The following is a 9305-nucleotide window of genomic DNA, read 5'->3' as shown; positions in this document are numbered from 1 at the left end:
TGAGGAACTTTTGTGCAAAGATGGTAGTGGTTCAAATTGGTTTAGTTTAAATCAATTCATTTATTGTGGCATACTTTTCAAAACTATTTGTAAAGGTTTTGATATTTATCATATTACAAGCATTGCATTGTACAATTGTATATTGTAATAGTTTAAATAATGGTCATTTCCATTGCAAAATTTTGTGCCATGCATTTCTTTAGCTATCAAAAATCCTTCTTGTTAAATTTGAAAAAATCTCATCTTTTTCTATGGATTTGAATACATCAAACTCTCTAGATTGATGATAATGATTATAATAAATAATTGTACAATGCAATGCTCATAACATGATAAGTGCCAAAACCATTACAAATAATTTTGAAAAATATGCTATAATGGTTGAATTGGTTTAAATCAAATCAATTCAAACCATTGTCACCTTTTGTTAAAGACATGAATTACAAAGAATCAAAGGATCAATACACTATTGCATCACTAGAAAAGAATAGATAATCACTCAAAGATGATATGGTATTAAGATTAGAATGGGTATTGTTAAAGACAAAAAGACTAGAGACTTTTTTTGGTCACATTTGGTGAAAGTGATTGATAAAAGGTAGTAGAGGCTAATTTCCTATCTTTATAACAGAGATCATGTTTTGTTACCATATATGTTGGTGAATTCCAAAACCTTGCTTGCAATGTGGATTGGAATAACAAGGTTTTACTTTACATTGTTTAAAGAAGTAATGTAATTACAAAATGAGGACCATAGTTGCCAAAGAAGACAATGTTTTGAAAAACAAGCTTTTTCAATTACAATTGGGATAATGCAACTCAAATCTTATGCAATACATAGTAAAGGTCATATTTTCTTTAGATTCCTCACCTTATTTTATAATAGATATTTTTTAGGACCAAAAAATTGTATAGTCCTTACTTTGTTAGATTTGGAAGTCTTTGCTTGTTTTTTATACTAAAAGAAGTTTGATGTGTCTAAATCTATAAAAATTACCTTAAAAAAATTGATATAATACAAAGTTGGTGCAAAATAAAAGTTGTCTTCAAATCTTGAAATGTTGCTTTATTTTGTTTATTTTGTTTTTATTTTTGTTTTATTTTTTTTTAATTCCATTTTAGTTTGTCTTTACAAGTCAAATTTATACATGGAGCTACAACTTGAAAAAAGTTTTTAATTAAGATTCAATAATAATTGACAAATTTTAAAAAATATTACATATTCTTTTATTACTTTTAGAATATTTTAATCTATGATAGTTTGAATTTTCTTAGGATCCATCATTAGGCCATCATTTGAAATGATATATATTAAGAAGTCAACTTGGGTTGTGTGAAATACTTCTCTATTTTGGCATATAAACTTGCATCTCTAAGTTTTTGAAATATACAACAAACATGAAGCTCATACTCTTTTGTGTTTTTAGAGTAGATCAAAATGTTGTTTAGAAAATAGATGATAAAATCATCTAAAAACTCTTGAAATACGTCATTTATAAGATATTGAAAAGCATTTGATATATTTGTGAGTTCAAAAGACATAACATTATATTAAAAATATCCATACCTCGTTCAAAATGTAATCTTTCATTTATCTTCTTCTTTGATGCGTATTAGGTTGTATGCTCTTTATAAATCTATTTTAATATAGATCTTTATTGATTCAATTGATCAAAAAGTTTTAGAATTAAAGATAAAAGATATCTATTTTTCATGGTAATTTTATTGAATCATCAATAATTTATGTACATCCATAATGAATTGTCTTTTTTTTCATATACAAGATAAGATTTCTTGTTAGAGATTTAGAATGGTGTATGAAATTTTTAGCTATGTTCTTATCAATATATTTCTTAAATACAGCCAATTCATTTTGTGATAAGGTATAGATTGATCTAAATAGCAGGTGAGTTTTTTCTTGAAGTTCAATTGAGCAATCATAAAAAAAATGTTCTAGAAAAATGTCTGCATTCTTCTTCTCAAAAACATCTTGATAATCTTGATATTGGCTTAAATTGCAATTTCAAGGTAATACTCGATAAATGTTTTTTTGGACCAAAAAATTGCATAGGCCTTGATTTGTTAGATTTGGGAATCTTTGCTTGGTTTTTAGATCAAGGCTTTTTAAGAAAATATGAAATACATTTAGTCAAGAAATCTAAGCCTTCAAATGTAGAACTTATAGATGATCATATATTATCTATTAAGAATGTTATTTATTAAATTATTATTTTAAATATAATAAGTAATAGATATAAAAGATTATTAATAATTAATGTCCTTAGAACTCCTTCTTATCCAATTATTTTAGGATTATTGTGGTTAGAGAAGTATATCCTTCAAATAGACTAGATTTCTTATAACCTTGATTTTTTCTATAGTTTAAGTCAAAATTTTGTTATTTAAGTAAAAAGTCTTAAATTCAATGCAATCAAATCCATATTAATAGGTTCAAGTGCTTTTATGTGTGTTGCAAGATAGATATCACATACATATGTATTTATTTACATAAGAAGTATTAGATAAATGACAAATGTAGGTAAATTTGATAATATCTTGTAGTGAAGCTTCTTAAAAGCTTTATAGATGTAGATTTGATTTTAGATGTATTTGTAGTTGATTGGTAGGTTGAAAACTTTGTCAAAAAATTAGCCATGTGGCACATATTTAGGAAGCTTGTCTTGCAAGTTAGATACATGTCTTGTAGGTTGGACACATGTTAAAGGTCTTATAGAACATTGCCACATAACTCTTATTTAGATAATATATATAGGAATAAGAATGAAGTCTTTTTCACTCTAATCAATGTTTTTTTTCTTTTTAGTCTTGTTTCAAGAGTCTTTAGTCTTTTCATCTTTGACAATAGCCAATCTATTTTTAATATTATACTATTTTTAAAGAAAAAAAAAATATTTTTTAATAATACAAGAATATATCAAAGACTTTATTTTTTGTGATCCATGTCTTTGATTTATCAATGTCAATTATAGAAATATTATTTCTATACATATAAAAGAAGTTATCAATGAAGTTCAAAATCTATGTCAAAATATTGTAGAGTTGAGAGAAGCAAATAGATCATACTCAGAATTGAATCTGAGAAGTTTTGCTATTACAAGTATGGGAGAGGCAAAGATTAGTATGCAATGAGTAGAGAGCTTGATCTATCTTCATTGACCTTCAATCTTATGATATTTAAAAGAACTTACTTTATAAAATATTAGCAAATAATTATAATAACTTTATCAAATCATATAATAAATCAAAATAAAATCATATGACTAATCAAAGTATTAAATATCATAAAATAAAAAATTGATCTAACTATGATTTATGAAATAATAAATTTATATAAAATCATATGACAAATCAAAGTATTAAATATTATGAAATAATAAATTTACATAAAATCATATGACAAATCAAAGTATTAAATACTATGAAATAATAAATAGTAGCAATTAATAATTCTATAATATTTTTGATAATCTTAACTTCTTTAAATTGTCTAATATAGCATAAAATTTGAATAAATCTTATAATTTATTGTTATCTTTTTAAAGATCTCCACCATCTTTATAGTGAAATTGATCAATTTTTATATCCATATTCAACATATTTAATTGTTTTCTTATTATATTTGAATATCAACCAATCTCAAAAAATAGCTAGTTTGCTTCTTGTATTATTTTGCATAAAATTTATCTTAGATAAATAAAGACAAATCAAAGGAACATCTATATAAATATTTTCTATTCACTTTCTTAAGATCTTCTCTTTATCCTAAAACTAGAAAAAATTCTAGATATAAGTACCATTTTCTATAGTTTCTTCTTTAAAATATTTGTCAAAATTTCCTTTAACAATGAGGCTCTTTGTAGCATCATTGAGTATATAGATTTGCCTTTTAGCAACTACATTTCATTGCAATTTCATGTGACATATAATTTGCTTCATAATTCTAATTGTATAATATAAATCTTAAAATTTTTAACTCATATAATCTCCTCTACCATCTTTGCACAATTCTATTATCTTATAATTTATTAAATTTTAAGCATAAGCTTTAAAAACTATAAATGCATCAAATGCTTGATTCTTCTTGCAAAAAAAAAAAAGACTAAGAATATTTGGCTAAAGTTGTCAATCAATGTTATGAAGTACAATAAACCTTTGTATCTTGAAATCTCCATATTTATGGATGTCATGACACCTAATTAATTATGAAACATTGTTAGAAGTGGTTCCTATTTCTAATAATATCATCAAATATTGAAAGTCTCTTTTAAAGTTGTAATATCAAATATTTTGTATTTCATGATTTATTTAAATAAGAACATATTATTTTTGAAGGTTTTTATTTCTATTATATTATCTTAAATATTGTGACAATTATAATATCTTATTTTTTTATTTAACAAAAAATAGCTCTTAAGGTGAATCTATTGATTGATGAATCTTTATTTCTTTAGCACCATAAATACATAGAAACTACAAATAAAGATAGAAGGTAGAATGCAATCTTTTTTTAATCTTCTTTCTTTTATAGAAAAGAATTGTTATTCTTCATCTTAATTTTGATAGATTTTATTGATGGAAAGCATCAATATTTTTTGTTATATTTACAAGATTCTTGGTTGGCTTTCATATGCATTCACTAATATCATAATTGTGTCAATATATAAGATATTCTAATCTACTTTGGCAACCTATTTTAGCCATCTTTATAATAAGGATTATATTCTGTTAATATATATATGTTGTTGAATTCTATAATCTTGCTTGCAATATGGATTTGAATGACAAAGCTCTTATCAATCCATTTTAATTTGGATTAAACAATAATATCAAAGATTTATTGTTGACAATATCAAATACAAATTTATTAAAATAATTTTTTACCTAAGCCATTATATGTGATAATTGAGTCTTTGAAAGATGCTTAGGATAAAAATTTAGTTAAATAGATACAAGTCAAGTCATGGTAAAAATCCCTTAGTTTTTTTAAACTTATTCATCAAGGCTAGAATCAATGTAAATTGAAACTATAAATTTCAAACTTATTACTAAGAAATAAAAGACTTGATGCCATCAAAAAGTATTGAGTTTATATTTTAAAAAATCTAAGTATATTATTCAATATTATTCAAAAAAGTAATGCAATCAAAAAAGAAGAAGCATGGTTGCCAAAGAAGGCAATATGTCAAAAAATAAGTTTTTTCACTTACTATAGAGACTTATTAAAGATATGAATCTTAAAAATATAAATCTTCAATACATTCTTATGTCACTTGAAAAGATTAGGAAATCACTCAAAGATAGTAATATATTGAATTAGAATGATAATTGTCTAAGATAAGAAGACTAAAAAGTCTTGAATCAAGACAAAAGATTAAAATATTTCTTATTTGTTGATAAAATCTTTATTTATTTAACAAACTAAGGATCTTGAATCTAATAAAGCAAAGACTTTGTTATTTTTTGATCGTTAAAATATATCTATTATAAAGCAAGGTGATGAATTTGAAGAAAAAATATGATCTTTATTAGGTATTGCATAAGATAAAAATTGCATAGTTTTGTCACAGACCTAAATTTCTATTTTAATTATTACCTATATGATTAAATAAAAGTAGGTAAAAATAGATTAATTTCATAATATCTTTAAGAAAAGCTTCTTACAAGCTTATATATATGCTATTTTGACTTTGTAATTTTTTGATAAACTTTCATCTCTTAGTTTTTATAACACATGAAGAACATAAAGTTTATGTTCTTTTGTGTTCTTAAAATAGCTTAAGATATCTTTTAAATAGAAAACAAAAAAATCATCAAGAAACTCACAAAAGACATCATTCATTAGATGTTGAAAAACAACTAGTACATTTGTGAGTCGAAAAGACATGACATTATATTCAAAATGCCCATACTTGATTAGAAACATAGTTTTTGATTTTTTTTTTGAATGTGTACCAAATTGTATGATTTTTGTAGATCTATTTTGTATAGATCTTTGCTTGATTCAATTGATTAAAAATTCCAAAATCAAAGGTAAAAGATACCTATTATTGATGGTGATCTTGTTAAGTCTTTAATAGTCTATGTACATTTGTAGAGATCTATCTTTTTTCTTCATAAATAAGATAGGAGTCTTGAGTAAAAATTTAAAATAGAATATGAAATTCTTAGCCAAATTTTCATCAATATATTTCTAAAGTACAGCTAATTTTTTTTTGTCATAGGCTATAAATTGGTCCAAATGATAGTTGAGTTTTTTTCTTAAAGATTGATAGAACAATCATAGAAACAATGCTTTGAAAAAAAATATATATATATATATATATATATATATATATATTTTTTTTCAAAAATATCTTAATAATCTTAGTATTGACTTAGAGTACTACTTCAAAGCTTTTCTCCATTAATAATAGATGTCGTATATAAAGTAAAATTTGATCTTTTTTTTGCAGCATACATGAAAGTTCTTGCACATATCAATAATGGTTTGGATCTATTAGTCTTATGGATTTTTACTTACCTAGCAAAATCTTAGCTTAAAATATAGAAGAAATCAATGTTATAAGAAATCTAATCTATTTAAGGATTATATTTTTTCTAACCACAATAATCCTAAAATAATTGAGTTAGAAGAAAACTTAGTCACATTAAATATTATTAAATTATTATGAGTTCTAATTGCTACTTCTAAAAGAAACATTTCATATATAATATCTCTAGAAGACAATGAACGACCACATATTATTTCTAAATGCACAAGTTTGATTTTCTTAACTAAAAATATATTTTATTTTTTGACAAAATCTTTCTTTGTAAAATAGGCTGAGGCTGTTGAATCTAATAAGGCTAAGACTTTGTGATTTTTCGGTCCTAAACAAACTTCTATTGTAAAACAAGGTAAGGGATTTGAAGAGAGAATATGACCTTTATTCAGAATTATATAAGATTCCAACCACACAATTCATATTATACTTAAAGAAACTTGTTTTCTGACACATTCTCTTCTTTAGTAACCATACTGTTTATTTTTTAAATGTGTTGCTTCTTTAGACAATATTGAGCAGTGTGCTTGGATTCTCTACAACAAAGTCACAAACCTTTTTCATGACAATAAGTCTTTTCTTATTGAGGAAGAAATTTAAAACATATTATATCAATTTGTATAGACTCCAAGCCAGACAAGTGAGCTTTTGAAAATTTAGAAGGCATTCCTATAGCTTGTCTTGTATTTCTCCAACCAAATCTTTGTTTATGGCATCTTTTAATGTAAATACTTCAAAGAATGAATTCAAATTATAGAATAGTCATGAATTTTTTTCCATCAAAGGTGCAAACTATGAGAAAACACTTCTTAATAGAAGTGTATTTATGTATCCAACTTGAGTAAATCTACTTAAGTATTTGTAAGTATAAAACCTTAAATATAGCTTAACTTGTTGCACTAATCTATAAAATTTTGATTTAATTCTATCAAACTTCTGTGGCATATTAATCCTTACTTTTCTTATAATTATATAAGTGAGATATTATGGATTTGGTTATGAGATTAATTTACTTGCTTTGTTCAACTATACAATTTCTTAGCATAGACTGAGGACTTTTTCTATATATATAGAAATAATACCTCTATGATTCATATTATAAATATATAAGATTTCTATTTTTAGAATATTAATAAGCTTATAAAGATCTATAGTAGTTATAAATCTATTTTCACCTTTGCTAAGAATAGTATTTATAAACTTTTCTTCCATAAATAACTCAAATAAATTCAAAATTTTAAATTAAAAAACAAAAAAAAATTACAACCTCTAATATCAAATAAAAATTTCTACAAAGAAAGATAATTTAATCTTTTTAAGAAAAAAAATCACTATTAAAAAATTAATTTGATTGTTTGAAGATGGATAGTTTGCAACCTTCAAAATGCAACAATAGAAGTTAGATAATTCATTAACTTCTAAAACAAGACAAGAATAATAAGTTAGTACTCTTGTCAAATTGTCAAGGACAAGATTTCTTCAAAAAAAAAGTATTGATACATGCCAAAGCATTGACCGTATGGTTGTACCAGTAAGGCCTATTAATGGATCGAAAGAAAGTTTAATAAATCTAAAAAAAAAAATTATATATCTTGTATTGTATATAGAGTTATCCACTCTATTAGAGCTTAAACTTTCTTAAGGTCCATTAATAGGCCTTCATTGGTACAACCATACAGTCAATGCTTTGGAAACATATCAATTTATATATTTAGTATATATAATTTGGCAACATATCAATTTATATATTTAGTATATATATGTTGATATTTAGTATATATTATCTTTCTTTGTAGAAATTTTTATTTGATATTAGAGGTTGTAATTTTTTTTTGTTTTTTAATTTAAAATTTTGAATTTATTTGAGTTATTTATGGAAGAAAAGTTTATAAATACTATTCTTAGCAAAGGTGAAAATAGATTTATAACTACTATAGATCTTTATAAGCTTATTAATATTCTAAAAATAGAAATCTTATATATTTATAATATGAATCATAGAGGTATTATTTCTATATATATAGAAAAAGTCCTCAGTCTATGCTAAGAAATTGTATAGTTGAACAAAGCAAGTAAATTAATCTCATAACCAAATCCATAATATCTCACTTATATAATTATAAGAAAAGTAAGGATTAATATGCCACAGAAGTTTGATAGAATTAAATCAAAATTTTATAGATTAGTGCAACAAGTTAAGCTATATTTAAGGTTTTATACTTACAAATACTTAAGTAGATTTACTCAAGTTGGATACATAAATACACTTCTATTAAGAAGTGTTTTCTCATAGTTTGCACCTTTGATGGAAAAAAATTCATGACTATTCTATAATTTGAATTCATTCTTTGAAGTATTTACATTAAAAGATGCCATAAACAAAGATTTGGTTGGAGAAATACAAGACAAGCTATAGGAATGCCTTCTAAATTTTCAAAAGCTCACTTGTCTGGCTTGGAGTCTATACAAATTGATATAATATGTTTTAAATTTCTTCCTCAATAAGAAAAGACTTATTGTCATGAAAAAGGTTTGTGACTTTGTTGTAGAGAATCCAAGCACACTGCTCAATATTGTCTAAAGAAGCAACACATTTAAAAAATAAACAGTATGGTTACTAAAGAAGAGAATGTGTCAGAAAACAAGTTTCTTTAAGTATAATATGAATTGTGTGGTTGGAATCTTATATAATTCTGAATAAAGGTCATATTCTCTCTTCAAATCCCTTACCTTGTTTTACAA

This window comes from Physcomitrium patens, chromosome 11, assembly GCF_059467195.1.
Source record: "Physcomitrium patens ecotype Gransden chromosome 11, ASM5946719v1, whole genome shotgun sequence".
In the NCBI taxonomy this organism is placed as follows: domain Eukaryota; kingdom Viridiplantae; phylum Streptophyta; class Bryopsida; order Funariales; family Funariaceae; genus Physcomitrium; species Physcomitrium patens.
The sequence above is the reverse complement of the archived record's forward strand: the minus strand, read 5'-3'. Positions refer to the sequence as shown.